Source organism: Temnothorax americanus, unplaced genomic scaffold, assembly GCF_048541705.1.
Source record: "Temnothorax americanus isolate GAGA-0224 unplaced genomic scaffold, ASM4854170v1 Scaffold67, whole genome shotgun sequence".
Taxonomy (NCBI): domain Eukaryota; kingdom Metazoa; phylum Arthropoda; class Insecta; order Hymenoptera; family Formicidae; genus Temnothorax; species Temnothorax americanus.
Window position 1 is genome coordinate 459,194 of NW_027509789.1, and position 23,124 is coordinate 482,317.

The following is a 23,124-nucleotide window of genomic DNA, read 5'->3' on the forward strand; positions in this document are numbered from 1 at the left end:
TGTAACTTGATAAATTGCGTTATATCTGAGTCTAGTCGTTAATACAAATACGCAGGAGTTGAAATAAACGAATAAATAATAAATGGGTGTTTGTGAAATCGCGAACTTGCCGATTAAAAGGTAATGAATTTATGTTCAATTTAATTAGCTTATTATAACAGCATTATACAAATTTAATTCGTCAAATTATTTTATTCAAATGCCAAATCAAATCAGCAGAATGCAAATGAAATGCATTTATGTCGATTTACGTGATACTGCTGGAAAGAAAAGAATTGCGCCTTTTCGAGAAACGGCGTGGCGAATATTACGAGAGAAATAGTGATGCAATGATGCGTAATGGCGTACACAAAGGAAATTTCTTTAGCTGATTTATCGACGAGTCAAGGATTATTACATAATACAACATGCAACTCTAATAAGTATTCGTCGAGCTTTTAAGGATTCTTGAATATGCGGTCTTTTATAAGACGCGGAGTTGCAGTGAAAAATTAATGAAATTATAAATAAAATATCGTAAACTTTCCTCAGAAAACTAATTATCGTCTATTCTATTCTGCATCACTACGCATTCTAAAGCCGTAATTATATCTTAACAAAGATAAAGAAGAAAATTCATTCATTTGGAGGTATAAATTAAAAAACGCGCGAAGTCAATTATCTCTGTTCTCCGATGAAAATAGTTTCCTCAATAAAACCGTTTTTATATTGAAATCGCGCTGCAATTTCAATGGAAGATTCTTATATATCTGTGAAACGATGCATTAAATTCCCGTGAATTTATCCGACAAATCGAATCCCTATATTAACAAAGGAAAATCAAATTGATTTCATCTCGCACTTCGAGAGCGGCTAGTAAACAGCCTTTATCATAGTTTGCAGAATCGCGCGCAATGTCTCGCACATTTCAATGAGCGACATTTTGAGATATAGATTCGTTCTTGCAGCACGGAAGCATTCAAATTAACCGCACTCGCAAACTGCAATTATTTATAATTAACGCCGACGCGTAGTTATCGTACGTGCTTTTGTATAAATATGTCGCATTGCCACTACGCGGTTTTCGGATTCGGCCAATTAACGACTAATGCACCACAAAATCAATATATCCTTGTCTATATCGAATGTTGTTCTAAACTATAGTTTTACCACTTTCGTCGTTATGCATTCTATTTATATTAACCAGTTTTTAAATCTTCTGCGCAGGTAACAGTTATAAAGATATTATAACACCTCTAAATATTAATAAGATATATTGTGTTTTTTCATTACAACACTAATATATCCAGAAATAGAAATTCTGATGTTTGATCAAATTATCGCGAAAGATTGCGACCAGATGAAACTCGATAATTTCGCGATGTTTGCGAATCCGTAATCGGAATTTATATTTAAATCTCACTTTTTCAACGAATTAAGATCTCAGGAATTTGTCGGTAGAGTCCGCATAAGTTCCTGAAATTCACACAGAGCGGAGAAAGTTCCATTCTTCTTCTTTCTTTGTTCACGCGCGACTTCAAAACATGTAATAAATCTTCGAAATAATCGTTCGAAAATAATCAGAAGAATCATTATGATGTAACGAGTAAATGGTTGAATTAGTAACACCTTTCTAATGCTAATGTTTTAATATGTAATCAGATATTAACTCGTAACACATTTCTCATCTTGTGTTACGTTGTCGCTGTACTTTAACACACATCAATGATCTCTGATACAAATCGCTCTCACGTCGTAATTCGAATAAATCGTGTTTTACATATTCATATAACGACGCAATTAACAGAACTCCTTTCGCGACACAAATGGAACAATTTAAATTATTGGCGCGGACGGGCGAATAAGAAAAAAGAGCCAATTAATCGAAAATGCGACAAATCGCTAAACGACAAAGAGGACCACACATCGTTCTATTTCTCCAACAATTGCAATTTAATTTATCCAACGGTAAATAATTCAATAACACAGTAACGTAACAACAAACTGTTTGTCCCGCTGTTGTTTCCGCTCGACTAATTCGCGAACATTTTCGACTTCTGCGCGAATGGGATGTTATATAAACGACGTCTGTCGCGTATTATTATCCGGTGAGTCGCGGTTGTTAACAATAAGAGGTCAACATTTGAGAAGACATGTCCATATACTTTGAAAGAATTTCCTTTGGTGGATATATATATATATATATAAATATATATGGGCAGATCCATTACTTTTCGACCAAAGGTTGCGGGGGTGGGTCACCGATTTTGATGCCGATTTTTTCCTCGAAAGTACACTCGAAAAGGAGATAATCCTGAAAATTTGAGCCCGATTCGAGCAAATCCGGCCGCTGGAAAATTTTTTGAATTTTGAAAAAGTCGATTTTCCAGTCATTTTCAAAAATTTATATCTTAGCTTCTATATAACTTAGAGACTCGTTTGAGGCATTCTTTTCTGTAAACTCTCTACTTTTAAGGAAAAAATTGGTAATTGGTTTACACTCAAGTCCGGTTTCACGGCGAGCTGCTAACTAAACCACTGTTTTAGAGAAATTTTGTGCCTATTTTTAAAATGATGTCATATCTACAGTTTTTGAAGTAGAGGGTTGATCAGCAGCTGATATTTTTTGTTCAGGTATACTCTGAAGAAATTTACCCATTTTTTGCTTGATTGCTTTTATTTCGTTAAGTTATGGCCATCTAAAGTTGGTCGATTTTCGAAAAATCGCCATTTTCAGATAACCAGGACATTTTTCTTTCAACTCGAAATTCTTTAAAATTTTCAGGGAATATACTTCATTATATCTTTAAACAACCCTGAAAATTTCAATTTTGGAATAGAAGTGGTTTTCGAGTTATAAAGTTTTTAAAATGTCAACTTTTCGATTTAATATGACATTTTTTGTGGTTTTATCATCAATTTTGTAAATTTAATGTAAATAATTGATATTTTTCGGAAAATATATTCGAAAATAAGGAGCAAAACAGATTGTTTGAGAAAATTGAGGGAAAAAATTAATATTTTTTATTTTGATTTATTTGTTTAAAATTTTTAAAAAGTAAATATTTGTTTATTTCCTTTAATAATATGTTAAATACAAGTTTTCAAATAACAACAATAACATTAAAAATAACAATATTAACGTTAGTACTGTAAACTTTGAACAATTTTAAACAAATAAATCAAAATAAAAAATATTAATTTTTTCCCTCAATTTTCTCAAACAATCCGCGCGCTTTGCTCTTTATTTTCGAATATATTTTCCAAAAAATATCAATTATTTACATTAAATTTACAAAATTGATGATAAAACCACAAAAAATGTCATATTAAATCGAAAAGTTAACATTTTAAAAACTTCATAACTCGGAAACCACTTCTATTCCAAAATTGAAATTTTCAGGGTTGTTTAAGGATATAATAAAGTATATTCCCTAAAAATTTCAAAGGATTTCGAGTTGAAAGAAAAAAGGTCTGGCTATCTAAAAATGGCGATTTTTTGAAAATCGATCGGCTTTAGATGGCCATAACTTAACGAAATAAAAGCAATCAAGCAAAAAATGGGTTGATTTCTTCAGAGTATACCTGAACAAAAAATATCAGCTGCTGATCAACCCTCTACTTCGAAAACTGTAGATATGACAGCATTTCAAAAATAGGCAAAATTTCTCTAAAACAGTGGTTTAGTTAGCAGCTCGCCGTGAAGCCGGACTTGAGTGTAAACCAATGACAAATTTTTTCCTTAAAAGTAAAGGGTTTACAGAAAAGAATGCAGCCTCAAACGAGTCTCTAAGTTATATAGAAGCAGAGATATAAATTTTTGAAAATTACTGAAAAATCGATTTTTCTCAAAATTTAAAAAATTTTCCAGTGGCCGGATTTGATGGAATCGGGGTCAAATTTTCAGGATTATATTCTTTTCTAGTGTACTTTCAAGGAAAAAATCGGCATCAAAATCGGTGACCCACCCCCGCAACCTTTGGTCGAAAAGTAATGGAGCTGCCTATATATATATATATATATATATATATATATATATATATATATATATATATACGGTGCCGTTTAGTTTACGGTCAATCGCCTCAAGCGACTGCGCCTTATTTTTAACCCTTTAAAGCAACGTCAACGGAACCGGCGCGTAGCCGTTCTTACGTGAAAATTGGGGCAACGAGAGATGGTGCAGCACTCAGCCGCTCGACATCATCGTTTTGATCGACGCAGACGAAACGTGCGCTCGATTAAAGATGAGAATTACGATCGCGATAGCACTCGCGGTAAACTGGATCAGTCAATTAAGCGATACGAACAGTTATAACTATCCAATGTTACAAAGAGTTGCAACTGCCTTCTAGATGCAAAGTAATCCACGAATATATGGAGTGGTGTTGATCGAGCTAAGATCAGTCTCGTCTAACTTTGGATAATAAGGTACGAACTTTACAAAGAGGTGCAATATCAATATACCTAATCGTGGATTCTGTACTTTTTAGGAAAGTTTATTAATTAAGTAGAGAATAAATTTGGCATTATCTCCTTTCTGATGATGATTGATATCTTTTTCTATTATAAGAAGAATGCGAAAGGTTGCGTGAATGATTGATTACTTTCGAGCGACTCCCATTTTGAGATATTATATGTCATTGAGTTCTGAATAGTGTGTGTGTGTGTGTGTGTGTGTGTGTGTGTGTGTGTGTGTGTGTGTGTGTGTGTGTGTGTGTGTGTGTGTGTGTGTATCTACGTATATCGTAGAATTATGTATAGTTAAATCAATAATATCGTTAATACGTTTCAATATGTTTAATATTTTCATTCGTCAATAATTCTCTTTTTGTAATATTTGTAATAATCTTCTTTCGTTCGGACTAAGAGAGTTTTCGCTTCAAAACTCGATACTCCCGTAAGCGGTATTATTACAACGGGCGCAGAGTGTTTACTGCTGTTATTATAAAATATGAAACTCGCCGATACATGATCGGCGTATTTTTACAACAGTGAAACGTTTATATTTGATATTTTTAATTTTTGTAGTCCACAAGCGCTCCGAGTTCACATGGCAAATATATCATATTTGATCATAACAAAACTGACACATACACACACGGCGCGCGGCGCTGCCTTTGACATAATTTCTCATTTAATTTAAAAGAAGATATACAGAAAATTTGCGTGAAGAAAGGATTTAAAAAAAAAAAGCAGAACTTCGATTATTTTCTTACTGGGTGATAAATGTGTCCGCCGACTTTCTAATATGCATTATCTCCATTCGCTTATTGTTTGTTGAATTAAAAGGAAAGCGAGTGCTTGAAAGGATTAAACTTTCAGGAGAATATTATCATCGTCCATTTTGTGTGAATTTAACAGATGTCAGAAATGCATAGTATAAAAGAAGATAAAAGACGCGAGAGCATCGTTAAATATGAAATGATATTCTCACAATTAATAACTAAATTTCCGCGTCAGAGAGAGTAGCTGTCGTGCTGACCAATTATTACAAATTGTTAAAGGCGATTTGCGCATCGCGAGAGCACGAGTGGAACTCGCTAGTCGGTTTCGGAGGGCGAGCAACCCCTCCCAGACGACACTGTTGTATGTCTTATGTCTGGAGTACGATATCCTTCGTAAATCCGACGTAGTTTGTTATCCTCGCGAGCATCTCTGGTGGTATATTTCACTTACTTACTACGAGCAGATCCGAACGTCGTCCTGTCGCTGAAGACGGAAGCAACGGCTCCGCATTATCGTCTCTCCGTGCGCGCCTCTACCTTTTCCCGTACCTCCGGCTCCGTATCTCCCTCGTGCACCTCCACGATGTAACTTCGCCTCGGCGGGTCGTGGTTTAGCCCACGCGGTACTCCGTAGTCCGTATCCTCGGTCCCTCCACGGCACGTTCCGCTTCTCCAGCCCCCTTTCTTTTATCCCCCTCGCCCGACCGCGCGCAAATCAGCACTCTACACCCGCGGGGCACAACACATGGTACCCATGACGACGCGTTCTCTTTTCGCACTTGCTTTAATATGTATATACGGCATATACGCCAACTCCGCGCTCATCCGCGCCGATCGACCGGGTCGAGTCAGCCGGGCGGTGTACAACTTGTGAGACACACGCTCCGCTTTTGCTCCGATTTGGCGCCAAGTGAGCGCGAACGACGGAAGAAGAAGAAGAAGAAGAAGAAAGAAAACGTCACCCTTCCACGACGACGCTCGGCGCGTAACTGACCGTCCGCGCGGAGAGCCGACGGTGCAGGCGGCGACGTACGCTTTGATGCCTTTGAGCCGAGCGGCGCCGCGCGCATGCGCCGTCGCTGGTAAAAGGCGAAAACGCGATCGGTGTTCTTCAACGCGTGGCGCCGAGGAACCAAATCGAACCGATCGTGACCACCGGCGATCGAGGGATTTGGTCGGCAAATGATGCGCTCGTCCTCCAATGGCGAGTGGTATTTAACCCGTTCGTCGCGCAGCCTGTGTGCGACTAGCGTTCTATGCAAGCTGATTAATATCTATAACCATAATAAAAATATTAATATCTATTACGATAAAATATAAAATATGTGTTTGATTAATTTTACTAAAATATATAGTAAAATTTCAAAAATTTTTCAAAAACTACCAATGTATTTAGTAATTTGTATTACGTCGTTTGTAAAATATCTTTTGTATATTTCAAAAATTCCTATTGTTACCGATATTTGATTGCCAAGTTGTCCTACATTTGCATTGAATTTAACGGTAAAATATAACGAAAAAATCTCTCCGTGTATAGGCGCAGTGCTCGTATTATACAAAAGCATTAACGTTTGTTTGCTGAACGAGGGCAAGAGGCAGGAATAAAAACGTAATATTTTTCGTAAGAGACTTTCAAACAAGCTTGCAACGACCGAAGAGTATTATAGCTTTTTCTGAAATTTTTATTTACACGCTTGCAATCTCTTTTTATTGCAAGTTTGTAAATGATGATGACAGGTGAACATTGCGGTCGGGAGCCATGCTTCTTTCACGACTTACCGCGGAGATGTGAAGACGACAAGATCGATGAGGAGGGAAGATGTTACTGGTTGTACACGTATTACGTATTCGCGCATACCAATCTGAAACTCTGTGCTGGTATAGTAAAAGGCGGAAATCCACGCCAGGATGATAATGCCGCGCATATACCGCGCAATACCTATTGTTCGTTGGTAGATTTTCCTGAATAACTGCCTTCAAATGTGCCAACGATTACGACCGATTACATTTGAGTACGAAGATAACAAAAGATTTCCGTACCAAACAGAATTTTCGATTAATTTACGCTTTTAAACACAGCAATAATATTATCACTATTTAATCATAATTTTTCTTGGTCATATTAAGTAACCAAAAACGCATAAAAAAATGGAAACAGTTCTCATCAGTATGTATGTATTGTCAAGAATAATATATTTCATCTACGTATAATATTTTCAGTTAAAATACTGCCACAAAATATGATCGATGCTGCGCAAATAGTGTTTCGTAGCTCGCATATTTTTTCTATTGATTGATTCTCTCTTTCGGAGAACGCAAGAATTGACACAAGAATCGTTGCTACCCATAATTTCGAAGAGGCATGACGAAACGGAGGCTCATATATTACACAGTATTTTTCCGCAGACGCAGATGGTAATTATCTGCGAGTAGTAGATATACATATACACGTGCAGATACCGCGAAAAAAAATACAAAAGCTGTCGGCGTGACGTGCACCGTTATGCTTGTCCCCTCATTACGAACTTCGCCTTCGAAAATTGACACGTAGGTATATGTCTCCGGAAACCGCGAGCGGGACGGCAATGACCGTTCTTATGACTGTTTCGCGTGCACAAAAGTCATGAATTACATTAAACTTGCTCATTAAATAAATTACTTTAATAAAAAATTTTTCGTTTCGTATATCGGGAACATGATTATTAAATATGAGCAAACTACAAAACGACAGCGGAAAAACGTCAGCGTGCTCTAAATTTTCCGGACAAATTGACGCAACTTGGCAGAAACGAAAAGAGTGAATAATGTGTGTCATAAAATGATAAATTTAATTAATGTGTAATTCAGATGATTAATTTATTGACCAGCTAATGACGTAATTTTTATTTATTAAATTTAAATTTTTATTTTATTAAGCGCGCGACATTCGGAAGATAAAATCTACAAATTTATAAAGAGAGAGAGTTTTTCTGAATTTCTCTTTACCGACGAATCGCTGCTCAGTTTGTGCTTTTGATTTTTCACGGAATTCCACACGTTTCACGCGACGGTGATATGCAAGGCCATTGTTGATTTTTATTTTTTGCGTAAATCACATATCGCTGATGTTCATGTGTGACGGCAAGAGAATGCACTTTCCCTTCGCGCGTCTGTTATGTACACACTCTTTATCGTACGTGTGCGTGATAAAACGTGAAAATCCGCCGCATATTTGCAACAATGCATGAATTCCCGGTTACGAGTTGCAAATCCGAAAAATCACGTTTGTCTGCCTGACGTTCTCAACTATGGTGATGGTTGTGGGTGCTGTTTTATTTTTTTATATCGCGCTTCAATCTATTAATAAAATAGTCTTTGATATTTATTATATGACATTTTTTTAACGTTACGCAAAAATTCTTTAATTTATTTAATAAATTTGTTACTATATTGCTCTTATTATTATTATTGTTACAATTTTAAGTACATGTATATATATTTGTTGTATTATTTTATTTAGTATTACGGAAATTAGATTGTTATTGCGTTTTAAATTATTATTGCTATTATTTTTACGCGACTATTAAAATATAATAATAAATTAAATTAATATGTTACACTACACTGAGAAAAAAAAGCTGTTGCTTCAATTAAAGTACTATCACGGGGTGCCAAAAACATAAGTAGTTTATTTAATTGTATTATTATTAAACCCAATATTCGGATTATTAAACCAATAATTTAATTTAATTTAATTTAATTTAATTTAATTTAATTTAATTTAATTATTGGTTTAATAATCCAGATATTGGGTCTAATAATAATACAATTTAATAAACTACTTATGTTTTTGGCACCCCGTGATAGCACTTTAATTGAAGCAACTGCTTTTCTTCTCAGTGTACTAATGTGATTACAATAATCTATTCTTTCTTCCAGTATTCTCTCTAATTCTAATATTTAAGCAACATTAAACATAAAATTTCTCATCATAAATTACGTGAGAAGCATGACACCGACGCAAAAATTTACAAACGACCTTAAACCTTTAAATATCATTATTATTACACTAAAACTTTCCTCTTACGGTTATTACGCGTCGGCGAAAAGTTTAATGGTTCTTTTTCCCATGCATGAAATTCAATTTTGCGACTACATTTCTCGTTATACTCGTTATACTCGTTACGCAAGATGCTCCAAACCCATCAAATATCCTGTTAACTATACATTATAGGGACTCGTGAGAGTTGAAAACATCGTCTAGAGAAAAACGTTAAAGTATTTACGTATGTTAAAGACAATGACAGTGCTTGTTATACTTCACGTTTCGTTGTTGTATTTAGCTAAGGTTACGTGAGCTCTATTTGCTAACTTTCTATGAACTAAACCGACAGCTGTAATGCAAGCGGCGTCGGTGAGCATGAAAAATGTAACTTGACCGATTACAGTCTCAGTTACATTTTTGTATAGTTTTATTTAAAGATTGCTGCAATCATAAGGCAACAGAGCGAAATAAGAGTTTCGTTTGATCTCTTTTTTCTAAAGTAAGTCCAAAAAAATAACTGAATAGCTCGAATTAGTAGCCGCTAATTTACATGGTAAAAAGTAAAAACAGAAGACTAATTCGTTCGCTTGTTGATTCGTAAGTACGCAAATTCAACTTATACAATATACATCACGCGAAATGAATCGTGAAGCGAATAGTTTGACGAGCATCGACGAGCGAATTGTCAGTTCATTATGCAATCTCGCTACTTGATTTATGTAGGCACAACCGATAACTCATGTGAGTCAGTGTTTATACGCCGCAGGTGTTCATTTAAGGGATTTTTCAAATTAATCAAGTGGACAATGACAGATGTCTGTTCATTACATAATGTAAATTATATCTTTCATGTCACTTTTTTATAATTACTTCCTTTCAACTCGACAAAAAAGAGTGTAGTTTCCAACATTTAAAAGATTTACAAAATAAGATTTTTTGATGTAAAACAGATACTTCTTTACTTCTTTAATTTATACTTTCTTGAAACAGAATTCAACAATAGAGAGTATGGTTTTCAAATTTTATACAATAAGGTTCTTTGATAAAACAGATATTTCTCTTGTAACGCGCAAATACAAGATTTATAAGCGCGTATAGGTATCAAGACTTTCTCTAAAAATTTTGATAGCGCAAAATGTATAACAGCGCGATTTCGCGGATCAGCAGAATGTTCTTGGATTTTTCTGAGGTCTTTCGAGTATCGTTGTAAAGACTTTTGTAAAGCACCAATTGTGTCGATCCTTCTTACGCCTATAATGTTTTGCGAATAAACTTTGGATCGTCATTCGCGCGGGTATATCCCCCATGAAACTTGCAAATCCAATTTCCCGGGATTATATAACTCGGGTTAGAGAATTCACATTGCTGGAAAGCTGGACCAGTCGAGTTCGATTTAACTCCGACGAGGCGTGTTCGCCTGACGAAACGTATTTCGTTTCTATGCTCTGGGGATTCTTAAAGCTTAAATACCGGGATATCGCGTAAACGCGAATCACAGGTGGTATATCGATGCGAACTTGCACGTCAAGTTATGTGGAATTATTAACTACCTCGCTGCGCTTCGCAACTCACTTAATTAATTATTGTTCGCGTATCACCATTGCAGATGCATTCGGCCCTGACGAAATAAATCAATGAAAAGTTTCAAGTCCATTTTCAACGATCTAAAGTTTGTGTCAGAATTTGAAATAATATTCTAAAAACATTTGAAGAACGATAAATATACATACATATAAAATTATATAAATATAAAATTAAAATCTGGTAGAAATTACAAATTATCTAAAGAGTGGACTTTATAAGCAAAATATAAAATGTTTATACATATAAATTACATAACGCCAATTTTACGCAACACATGAAATAATTATTTGCAGATTATCTAAACGAACTTCTCTGCATATCTTTGATAATTGTGACATAGCATATTAGAAAGACATGTTAATCGTAAAAGAGCGAGAGTAATATACACTGTATGCGCTATAAATAAAATCGATCACACGCCCCTCACCGAATTATCGATAACACCGACAGAAATTTACCAGATATGTCACAGTTTAATAAATGCATGTCCACTATACATGATTCACCCGTCAACGTACAAAAAAATGGTAACTGCAGAAAATTCATGCGTGTATATATTCGCGGTAAGCGAAAAGAGAAATAAAAAGTTGGATGAAATACATTTTTGAGTATTACGATATATAAAACAATATATTTTATATAAATACATGTTTTATATAAATAAATGCGTAAAATTATATATGTATATATTACTATATATATTTTTTTTAATTAAAATTCATTACTTTACGCTAAAAAGTAAAAATCAAAACTTAATTTACTCCAAATTAAAAGTGCTACTTGTTTTTTTGCTGATCAACAATGTTTATACATATTTTTCATGTATTTTTTTTTTTTACTTTTAAAGCTATATTGTATTAATGTGTCACTCTGTCCTCACAAAAATCACGTTCCATTTAATCGCTCGCGATGAACGAGACCAAGGTTTCCCAGGAAATCGCAATGCTTAGCCAGTTCTGACATTAGAGAGGCGGAGGTTAAAATCCGAGAGGATTTCCTTGACATACGAGCCAGCACCGACCACTATTGTTCGAGAAATCTCTATGCTAATTCTACCGTTATCTTAATTAATGCACGTTAATTATTCTAATTGATATAAATGAGGTTTATATATAATATGTAATAAGAACTAATATTTTAATTTAGAAAAATTACTGTTTCTTGCAATAATGCTACTTAATAAAACATTTGTGTATTAATTATAACATTATTCTTATTATGATCATATTAAATTAAGAAATGTTATATTACAATTATATATTTGAATAAGCTACTTTTTACTTTAAAGATTAGTTGAAAATAGAATTTTTGAAAACAGGGTTATTTTTATGAATCAATTCTGAAAATAATATAAAAGATATACTTTACATTAATCATTGTGTCTTTATTGTCACGATTGTTTCGCTAGTTCGAAGACGCTTTATCGTGTTAATTTTTGGCATAAAATAAAAACTCCATTTTTGCATTCTCTATAGTTAGACTCTTTGCAAAGATATCGCACGCTCATTTTTCTCGTTTTGGCGCTGGATAGACGATTGAGATCGGGCTAAAGCCATTGCACGGTTAATTCCACGGCGAAGGAGCAACTGGCATGAATCAAGTTGCAATATAGGATTACAGAATTACAAGGCAAGGTTGTCGCCCAGTTCGCCTCAATAAGGTTAATAGAGGACGCGGCGGCCGGGCAATTTTATTGACACGGGCTGTCCGCGCTTTAATTGAGTTATAGTTCGTAACGACAGCGAAAATCTATTTTGTCCCTCCGAGACATAGCTCCAGATACCCCGAGAAAAAAATACGTAAAAAAACAACTTGTCTTTGAAGTGCACCTCGAAGGCTTGGCGGCGAGATCGCCGCTCGTAATGTGAGCACTTGCCCAGCCTGCATTTGTCAATGTATCGACGTCTAAGCTATGTATTAACATAGCAAGGACATTTAAACGAGATAAATCCTGTTTCAAGAACGAAAGCATAGAATGCAGCATTCTGTATTTATAATACATTTCAATGGGATTTCTACCAAAGAACAAAGTAGCCGAAATATCGATTTGGAAATCTCTACTACGAGCTTAACAGGAGTTAAGCTCATAAGTGAGCAATTTTTATTTGATGCTACTGTAATTGGTATAACATAGTGAAATAATTTTTTTTAGACAATTTTGTATGGGAGCCTCTTGTCCCCGGGCTCCGATCCCTTCCCAAAACCCACACACACACTCACTCACTCACTTCTGTGTTTATAATTTTCTATACTTGAAAAAAAATTTTTTTTTAGTTTTTTTTTATAATCTTTCATTTTTTGTTACCGCTAGCATTTGCGTAACCCGATATGTACATACCACGTGGAAGTTGCTCGATCGGATTTTTCTAATTTCCGCAAATTTTGAGATATTGGGCCTTTTTTTGTTTTTCATTGGAGGAGGAAAATGCACAATGCATATCCTAGGGCCGGTTCCTAGGGTGATGCCGAGCTTGCTTATGCCGGTCTAAATTATAAACCTAACTGGAAAATAAGAAATGTAATATCTGCAATGTTTAATACTTATTAGAAAACAATTTTCAATCTGTCAAACATATTTTAATTTAATTAAGATATATAATTTTAATGTTATATCTATTATTATCTAATCTCCTAAATTGATGAAATAAACTATTTTTTGTATTGGTAATCACGCCGGAAATTCGATACCCGGAGAACGATCAGCTTTGCGTAGAAAAGAAAGATATCAGGAACAGAAAGATTCTCAGCGTGAATTAAGGCTCAAGAATATTATCTGACCTTCTAGATTAATGAAATAAGCTGTTTTTCGTATTCGTAATCACGAAAATTCGATACCCGAAGAACGATCAACATTACATAGAAAGGAAAGATATCAGACACAGGAAGATTATCAAGCGTGAAGGCTCAAGCAGAACGATGCGCGATGATCGTCTTTTTTAGAGAGCGCGCGTGCAAGAAGAAATACGTCACGTGATCATATGCTGGCCACGTGGTCATGAATAACTTCGCGCCAAAAAGCATTTCCCGCATGAAATTGACAACAATCATGCGTCAGAGTAACGTCGCCTCTCCATTATTTTCATGAACGCGGGATATCTGTTTAAACATATATTTATCCTGTTTCATATGTAATTCAATTTTGGAACCGATTTCCAAAAAATCGATAACAAAAAATAATACAAAAAATAATTATAGCTATCTCCAAAAAATTCCACCGCTGTTTCATATATAATTCTTTAAGATTCGGTCCATTAACGAATAAAAAAAATTTTTGAATCGGTTTCCCAAAAAATTGGTAATGACGCGGTTCTCAAAATACGCCTACGGCCTAAGTTAGAGTATCGTGACATAGTATACCAAATACACTTTATCGCACTCCCCGGAAAATTCTACCCCTGTTTTATATACAATTCTTTAAGATTCGGTCAATTATTTCCCGAAAAATTGGAAAAATTTCGGATACCGGTTCCTGAAAAGATCGGTAACGAAAAACTATACACTCTATAGCACTCCCCGAAAAATTCTACCCCTGTTTCATATATAATTCTTTAAAATTTGGTTGAAATCTGTAGATTTACATAGCGGACAAATATACAAACATACATTTATTTATATATATAGAGAGATAGAGATAGTTTTTACATAGTTTTTATATAGTTTATTGATATTTAAATTTATATATATTTATGTCGAATTAATCGTGCGTTAAACCCATGATTCAGTTTTACTCGCAAAAAATTTTTTTAATATTTTTATATTTTTTAAGTTTTGCGTTTAATTTTTAATTATTTATCATCACTTACATTAACTATACTTAAAACTAATGATTTAAGCAGAAAAGTTCGAAATTTATACGCTGCAGGCAATTTTTTGCAATTTCCAAATTGCGCACTATTACCTGCCACTTTCGTTTTTGTCCGATTTTGCATCCTAAATATTGCTCAATAAATATTTAACACCAAAATATTATTATCAAGTATGAATTCACATACTTGTAGACAAACGTTTAAAAGTTCCATATAGCTGCATTTAAATTAATTGTAACTATATAAGCCATTTTGTATAAACAGATTTACCTTAGGTCCGCACTATTACCCCACTTTCCTCTATATATCGACAATGAAAGTTATTAAAAATGTGTGTTCCCATTATAAATATTATTATTAATATACACCCACTCGAAGAAAAACCATGAATTAAGCATTAAAATATTCTGCTGCCAATTAATTTACGTCATTATCGCATGATTCTAGCTGTTGCTAACGTCTGCTGTCCGATAAATGACGCGACATATAGAGAAATTCAATACTTTCAGTCCAGACACGATGTTTATTACCATAAAACTTGTAATTTATCCCGGGGGCGTATCATCCTGCTTGTAATATCAAGCATACTCCATATACGGTTCAAGAAATATGTCGATTCATATGTTCGAACGTCATATTCAAACTGTGGCATTGTTGTTGATCGTAGAGCTAAATTAATTAACTATAATACATGAACGTGAAGAAAGTGGTGCGTAAAGATAAATACCACACACAAAAATGTTATTATTACGTAGTAATCGGTAACGATCATATCATTTTTAAAAACGATAAGAAATAAACATGAAACGTTTTGCATTAATATCGCAAAATAGTAGAATTATTTTATAACATTTTTTTATTTTGTTCGAGTTTAATGAAACTAAATTAAAAGTAGAGAGACAGCACTGTTGAGCGTGAAGCGCCAGGAATGAAAGCAATATTTCGAAGTAATCCTCTCTCTCCTCGTATACAAATGCGTTTTCGTCTTTGTATACATATATATCACTGTGCAAATGTAGAACGAACAACCGAATGCTCGCAATGAAATATAACGAATACAATATTTTATCTTTGTGAATTTATCATTTTATAATAATAATAATAAATGAAACAGGACTGTTATTAGATACAATCAGTTAGAGAGAAAAATACTATTTATGGTCCACGTGGATATATATATATATATATATATATATATATATATATATATATATATTATAACGACGACGACGATGTCCTCACGGTCTCGCCGGCCGTGGAGGAGCGCGCCGTCGCTTTCTTCACTATAATCTCTATCAATATTCGCGATACTGCTCTCCGAAACCCCGATGGTAGCTCGACTGAGTATTTTAGAGATGTTATGTTGGGCGCCAGGTGCGATTCCTCGCACCACGATTCACGAGATCGCAGTATTTCTCAGGCGTGGGCTTCTTTGATCAACCGCGGATGGAATAGGAGAGGGAGCGTAGCGCAATCATCACACTCAAATACATAAAACATTAAATTATATTTCGGTTAAGGCAGATAACAAGTGGACGATAGCGAGTTCCACGGCGAACAAGCAGAATTCGAGTACACGCCACGTGTCACCCCACGAGCGCGATACTCATTCCGTCGCTGAGCTGCACGGCAATCCCGATTGAATTCGCACAAAAGTATTCCCCGACATAAGTTGCAGCGAATTCCACCCGGACGGTCAAACGCGAGGTGCTAACAAATAACCAACGCAATCTCCCTTAACAATTACGCAATTTCCCTACGGTCTACCGCGACAACGCCGGGGATCTTCTCTCCCCTCGAAACGCACGAATGGCCCCACCCGTTAACTCGACACAACCGTGGGCCGTTAATCCCGATGAAACGCACGGATAGCTACTTACAAATGGCCTGAACTTAACCGGCAACGATAACTACGAGGCTCTCTCACGCACGAGAGCCACTTCTCAAAACTACGGCACGGTTAAGCCAACGGCGTTCATGAAATTCCACGCGATGAAATCACCCGCAACGAAATTACGCAAACGAAATTACTCACCACGAAATCATACGCAACGAAGTACACGAAACGATATCACAACGAAATTACATGTACGCTGACTGTCGGCGGCCGTACGTTTTCATCCCCGAGGCGGGCACTCGCGATCATTTCGTCGCACGGGCCCTCCCGCGGTATGGCACTCGATATTCTTTCGTTACAGCCGATTTCATACTTTACCGCGGCACAACGCGACTCCCGGGAGGGCCTAGGTATTCTCGCGATCTTACTTCGAGGAAGGCTGAGCAGTGGCCTTACAAATTCGTCTCGTTCCGGCGGCTCGTCACTCGCTCTTAGGGCTGGATGTTACCGGGATGGCGGCTCGCTCGACAGTGGCGTTTCCTTGATCCGGCGGGACCACGCAGGGCCCGCGCGCGCCCGCGCGCGCCGGTTTCCCTAGCCTGATCGGTGCTGCGCCCTGGCCTGCCAGCGATCCCTCTAGGCGATCGTCGCGCCCTTCGCGAGCGCCCCTCGTCACTGCGCCCATCCGCCGGCGGTAGTTTTGAAGCCCGCCTATTTGAGACCGGCTGTCCAGGCCGCGTCTCATCGTCCGGTTCCTCGACGGCCAGGCTGGACGGGCCATGGCTCGTCGACCGGGAGCGGTACTCAGCGGTGGTGGCCCCGTTCCTTAACGGGGACCTTCGTCGGGGCGTCCCCCGTATCCGGGCTGCAGTGCGCTCGTGCCATCCGTGACGCCTTGACAGGTCATCTGATCTGCCGGCTGTGGGCCCCAGCGTGACCCGCCCGCCGATCGTACGCCCTCGGAAGCTCCTGGTTGTCCAGCCGTAAGTCCCTCGACGCGGCATAAGCCGTTACACTCGTCGTGACCCTGGCCATCTGCTCCGCACTCCCTTGACCTGTAACGCTCGCAAAAGGTCTTAATCCTAACCTAAGGGCTCGCTCTCCGCCCGCCTCGGGCGGAGGCACCATCCCTGACGCCTCCCTCGGCCGAGCTCCCATCTGGGGTAAGGGACGCGACTTTTGTCACGTCACAACTCCCCGCTCCCAGACGAGTGCCGAGGGGGACGTCCGCCCCGGTCCGCCGGAGACCACCGCTCAAGCCTTCTGATATACCCCATTCATTTCCCTCATGAGACCTCACTCCGTCGGTGACGGCTTTGCCCCGTCCGACCCCGATCAGTCACTGCGTCTTCCCTTCCAACGTTACTCAATAGTACACGAAAATCACCGGAACGAAAATCTCCGAATTACTTCCCAATCTTTCCCCAAATTTAACTGACCAATTCACCGCACCATTGTTTCCCGACCTTGTTCCCCTCCAAATTTCCTCAACTACGTCCCACCCCGTTCATCTCGCCCCGTTCCAACCTCCACGCGAATTTCCTTCTCAGGGAACAGGAAGGAGGCGGAAGGGTTCGACATGCACACGCTCAATTACCACACGTAGGTTCGGTGTTAGGGGGGTAGTACGGTTTCACATCCTTAACATGCACTTTCCCTACGGTTGACCCGTCCAGCTGTGTCAACTCGTACACCACCGGAGAGATCACCCGTTTCACTCGTAGGGGTCCCTGGAATTTCGGCGCCAGTTTTCCCGCGATATTCTGTGCGGCTGACGACAGCACGTGCTGCCGCCTTAATACTAAGTCCCCGACTCGGAATCTTCGCGGTCGCCTACGCAGATTATAATGCGCGGCCTGCCTTTGGTTCGCCTGGTCCATATTCTCCGCCACCCATTCTCGAACGGCCCTTAATTCGATCATCCGCTGGGACCACTCCGCCGGGTCCCGCGGCTCCACCTGAGTCACGTCCTCCCCCCGGTCACGCAACAAGTTCGGCGGCACTAGCTCACGTCCCAAATTCACGAACGCCGGTGACGCTCCTAACGACGAATGCGCCGCCGTATTATACGCAAAACGAAACTGTGGAAGGTATTTATCCCACTCCCGATGATCCCTCTCAATAAACGACACGATCATTGTTTTCAGGGTCCTATTGACCCTCTCCACGGGGTTGGCCTGCGGGTGGTACGGCGGCACCGTGGCGTGCGTGATGCCATGCTCCTCAGCGAAACCCTTCATCACGCGATTCACGAACTCAGTTCCATTATCCGTGAGGAGGATCTTCGGCGTACCCCACCGCGACACGATAAGATCCTCCAACGCCTCTTTAATTTTCGGGCCGGTAGCCGCTCGCAAAGGCTTCAACTCGATCCATCTTGTGAATAAATCTTGGATCACCAGAAGGTACTGGTAGCCGGCCTTGCTGCGAGGCAAGGGCCCCACTATGTCCGCGGCGATCGAAGTCCACGGCCCTTCTATAACGCGGCGGCCCATCCACCCCGCGGGACTAGCTTGCTCGACCTTCGTCCTCTGACATGTGTCGCACGTCCGAATGTACCGAGTGACCTCGCGAAACATATTTGGCCAATAGTACGACACGGCGAGACGCTGATATGTCTTTTCGACTCCCAAATGACCGGCCTGCGGCGCGTCGTGGGATTCGCGAAGGGCCTCGGCGCGTAATTCTCTCGGCAATACCAGCTTCCACCGGTCCAAATCCTCAACTATGTCCGAAATCACCGGTCGCGGTCGCAAAAAGTATAGCTGCCGATCAACTATTTTCCAGTGAGCAAACCGCTTCGGGTCAGTCGCTACCTCCCCATACCGCCTGCGATACCACTCGTCACTTGTACCCTCACACTCCTCGATCTCGATGGCGGCGTTTACTCTTCCACCTTCCGCGCTTTCGTACATTCGCGACAAGGCATCGGGCACGTGGTGTAGGGCTCCCTTGCGGTACTCCACTGTGTAATCATACTCTAATAATTCTAACGCCCATCGGGCCAAACGACCCGTGGGATTTTTCAAGTTGTGGAGCCACCGCAAGCTACTATGATCCGTAACTACGGTGAACTTGTAACCTTCTAAATACGGCCTAAACTTCTGAATGGCCCACACCACGGCCAGGCACTCTTGTTCAGTCACCGAGTACCGCTTTTCCGGGTCCGACAACACGCGACTGGCATAGGCTATTACGCGTTCTTCCCCCTCTAGGTTCTGAGTCAAGACCGCCCCCAACCCAACCGAGCTCGCGTCGGTTTGTAACACGAAAGGTTCTTTAAAATCTGGGCATGCCAGGACGGGGGCCGCCATTAAGCTACTCCTAATGCTATTAAATGCATGAACTTGTTCATCCCCCCACTCCCAGCGCCTGCCTTTCTTCAAAAGGCGGGTCAAGGGCTCACTTAGCGTCGCGAACTCCGGTATAAACTTCCGATACCACGATGACATCCCGAGAAATCTACGCAATTGTCTCAGTGTTTGAGGCGCCGGGTACTCTAGCACGGGGCGCGTCTTTTCTGGGTCCACCGATACGCCTCCCGCCTCCACCACGAAGCCTAAATACTTAACCTGAGATCTACAGAACTCGCATTTATCCATATTAATCGTTAATCCCGCAGCTTTAATTTTATCTAGCACTTGTTTTAGCCATTCGAGGTGTTCCTCGAAAGTTTCCGTCGCGATAATTATATCGTCTAGGTACGCGAAAACGAAAGGCTCCATTTCCGGGCCTATTAAACTATCTAATAGTCGCTGGAACGTCGCGGGGGCACCCGTTAATCCATATGGCATTCGGACGAAATGATATAAGCCTTTTCCCGGGACGCTAAACGCGGTAATCTCTCGGCTATCTTTATTCAACGGGATCTGAAAGTAAGCCTGGCTAAGGTCGATTGTAGAAATATATTTTGCCGAACGTAACTTATTGAGTATCCCGTCCATTGGTGGTATCGGGTACGCGTCCTTTTTAGATATCTTATTAACTCCGCGGAAATCCAGGCAAAACCGGTACTTGCCATTCGATTTCTTCACCATCACGATTGGGTTCGACCATTGACTTACTGACGGCTCAATTATTCCGGCTGCTAACATTTTATCTACCTCTGCGCGGATTGCTTCTTGCACCTTTGGCGAGACTAAGTAGCAGCGTTGCTTTAGCGGCGGATGATCTCCTACTTCTATTTTATGTTCGGTTAGGTTGGTCAGACCGGGGTCTCCCGATGGTGCTACTATTTTCCGTAAAAAATTTTTCAGATGTTTTTCCTGATCTTTAGTTAGCTCCGCGAGCCCACAAACGCGGGGGTCCGTTTCTTTCAATTGAAACTGGTAGCGGACACGATGCCTATCCGCAAAATGCCACTCCCCTTTTCCGAAGTCTAGCGCGATACCGAATTTTGTCAAGAAGTCCATCCCCACGATACACGGCACGGCCAAATCCGGCAATATGCCTACCGAGATCTTCCGACTCCGATCCTTTAGATGGATAGAAAGCGAGGCTTCTTTTTGAATCGGGGCTATTTGTCCGTTTGCCATTCGGATGGTCGCGCCCCCCTCTCGCGTGGTTGGGACGCCTAAACTTTTTACTATTTGCATCCCCTCGCGACCGAGGAGCGTCATGTTCGAGCCCGAGTCCACCAACGCTAACAGGGGCCGGCCGCCTATCCGGATTGTAATATACTTCAGCGGGGGGAATTCGTCGGGATCGAGCGTCACGTACGAGAGTTTTTCTTCCGGGGTATTCGCGGTCCGGGCCTCGTTCTCGATAATTGGGGGCGTAGGGACCCGTCCTACTGACCCCCTTTCACGTTTCCCGAACACCTAGGGCATGTCCGCGTCGTAAACCCCGGGTTCCCGCACCGGTAGCAATGTTGCCGTCGAGCCGCCCTGCAGGTCCTAGCCCGATGGCCCGTCTGATCGTAGTTCCAACATTTTAAGTTGGAATCATCGGGAACCGATCTCGGTATGGTGGCGTCGGTGGACGCAGCGGCGCTCCAGGCCTTCCCTCTACTTGGGTCTCCCTGAGGGGCGGCCTCCCCCGCGGCAACGGTATTCGGGGATCGCGGTTTCCCCTTCGGCGCGTGGTACGCTAAGTCCGGAAAAAGTGACTGTTCCGGTAACAAGGGGGGTCTATACATTTTGTCCGCGAGGAGGGTTCGTTCCGTCCGCGTAGCCAAATCCTCCAACGTGTGAAAATCGCTAAACTCCCACCGTCGAATCGCGAACTGTAGCCGCGGCAATAAGTTCCGGTGGGCTAATGTGAGCTGCTCCGGGAGGGACCACGGAGGGCTCATTCGCGTGAACAAAGACCGTAAGCAGGTCAAATATTCGACCGCCGGCTCGTGTTCTCCCTGCGTTCGTCGCTGTATCTCTTCCCGAAGGGTCGTTAAATAGTCCGGGTCGCCAAATCGACTTCGCCACGCGTGTTCGAAATCCCGCCAATCCCGCCAATTTTCGCTTTCCAATCTTACCCAATATAGCGCGGTACCCGAAAGGAATAGGGGCAAGCACTTAAATAGTTCGGCGTCATCTACGTGAATAATGGAGCGGGCTTCCTTAATCCGTAACAAAAATGCTTCCGCGTCGCTACCGCGTTGTCCGGAGAAGTGGAGGTTCCACTTTCTCATTATATTATAAGCCTCGGCCGCGGATCCGCGCGTATTTCCTCTATCATGGCGCGGCGGGTACTCTATTCGCGGCGGGGGTGCCCGCTGATAAGTTTCCCCCCATGTTTTGTGGGGGTCAGGCGGAAAATTGTACGCCCCCAGACTCACGAAGGGGTCCTCCCTTCCCGTCGCCTTGTCCCTCGGGGTCGCCCCCTGGTCCCCCTGAGGACTAGCAGATTGTATTTCGATGGCCGGCGGGGGTGGGGGTGGAGTCGGTTGGTCGTTCATTTTTTTCCGAATCGACTTTTCCTCAAATCTAGCTAAACGTGCGCGCAAAGTTGGCAAAATTCCGGCCGTGTCCAACCCCCGATCTTCTAAATGTCGCACCGCTTGTTCTTTCGTTAGGCGGTTGATCCACCGAAGAGGCGATTCCAGCAAGTCGTCCTCCCGCATAGGAGTCCTATTCGCCTCCCCTTTCGACGTCCACCGAACGCGAAACCGAAGACACCAGCAAGGCCTTTTTCCTTTTCCCAATACGCGGAATTACCAAGTACGTTATTATTCTCCAAGCTTATTATTTGGACGAAGAGGTATGCCAGTCGCAACACTATCGAACGGTATTTACTTTCGCGAAACTTAACCGAAATCGAATCAACACAGTCCCCGAAATCGTAAACAGGCAGGAATTCGACTGAAAAACTCAAGTTCCCGAATACCGGCCGTGTGCGAACCAAAACAAAGTCGAGCGAAGCGGCCTTCACTCGGCACTACACACCGCACTCATGGCACCAAAATTCCAGGGCCACGAAATAATAATTCAAAAATCCGATCGAACATATAACTAACACAAGAGAATCACATAAATCATAGGGGAACACATAAATATAATAATTGCACAAAACAAGTTCACTTGCGCACGCTCTCTCTCCCGATTTTCGTTAATTGGTAATTTTTGGGCGAGAGGCCCCACGTTGGGCGCCAAAATTTTATAACGACGACGACGATGTCCTCACGGTCTCGCCGGCCGTGGAGGAGCGCGCCGTCGCTTTCTTCACTATAAT

General features: G+C 40.7%; 2 protein-coding genes across 4 annotated transcripts in view; one reads left to right on the forward strand and one right to left on the reverse strand.

Moving 5' to 3' along the window:
- The window catches only part of LOC143905813 (uncharacterized), a 71,221-nt gene extending 65,007 nt beyond the window's left edge, over positions 1–6,214 (reverse strand). For 2 of the 3 annotated variants that reach the window (XM_077421414.1, XM_077421412.1), the window contains exon 1: positions 5,659–6,214. The gene's annotated coding sequence lies outside the window, so the exon portion shown is untranslated. The remainder of the gene's footprint in view (positions 1–5,658) is intronic. The other variant, XM_077421413.1, reaches the window with a different exon arrangement.
- LOC143905815 (cyclin-dependent kinase 4) overlaps positions 1–23,124 on the forward strand; it is an 81,474-nt gene that overhangs the window by 1,328 nt on the left and 57,022 nt on the right. The gene's annotated exons all lie outside the window — the stretch shown is intronic.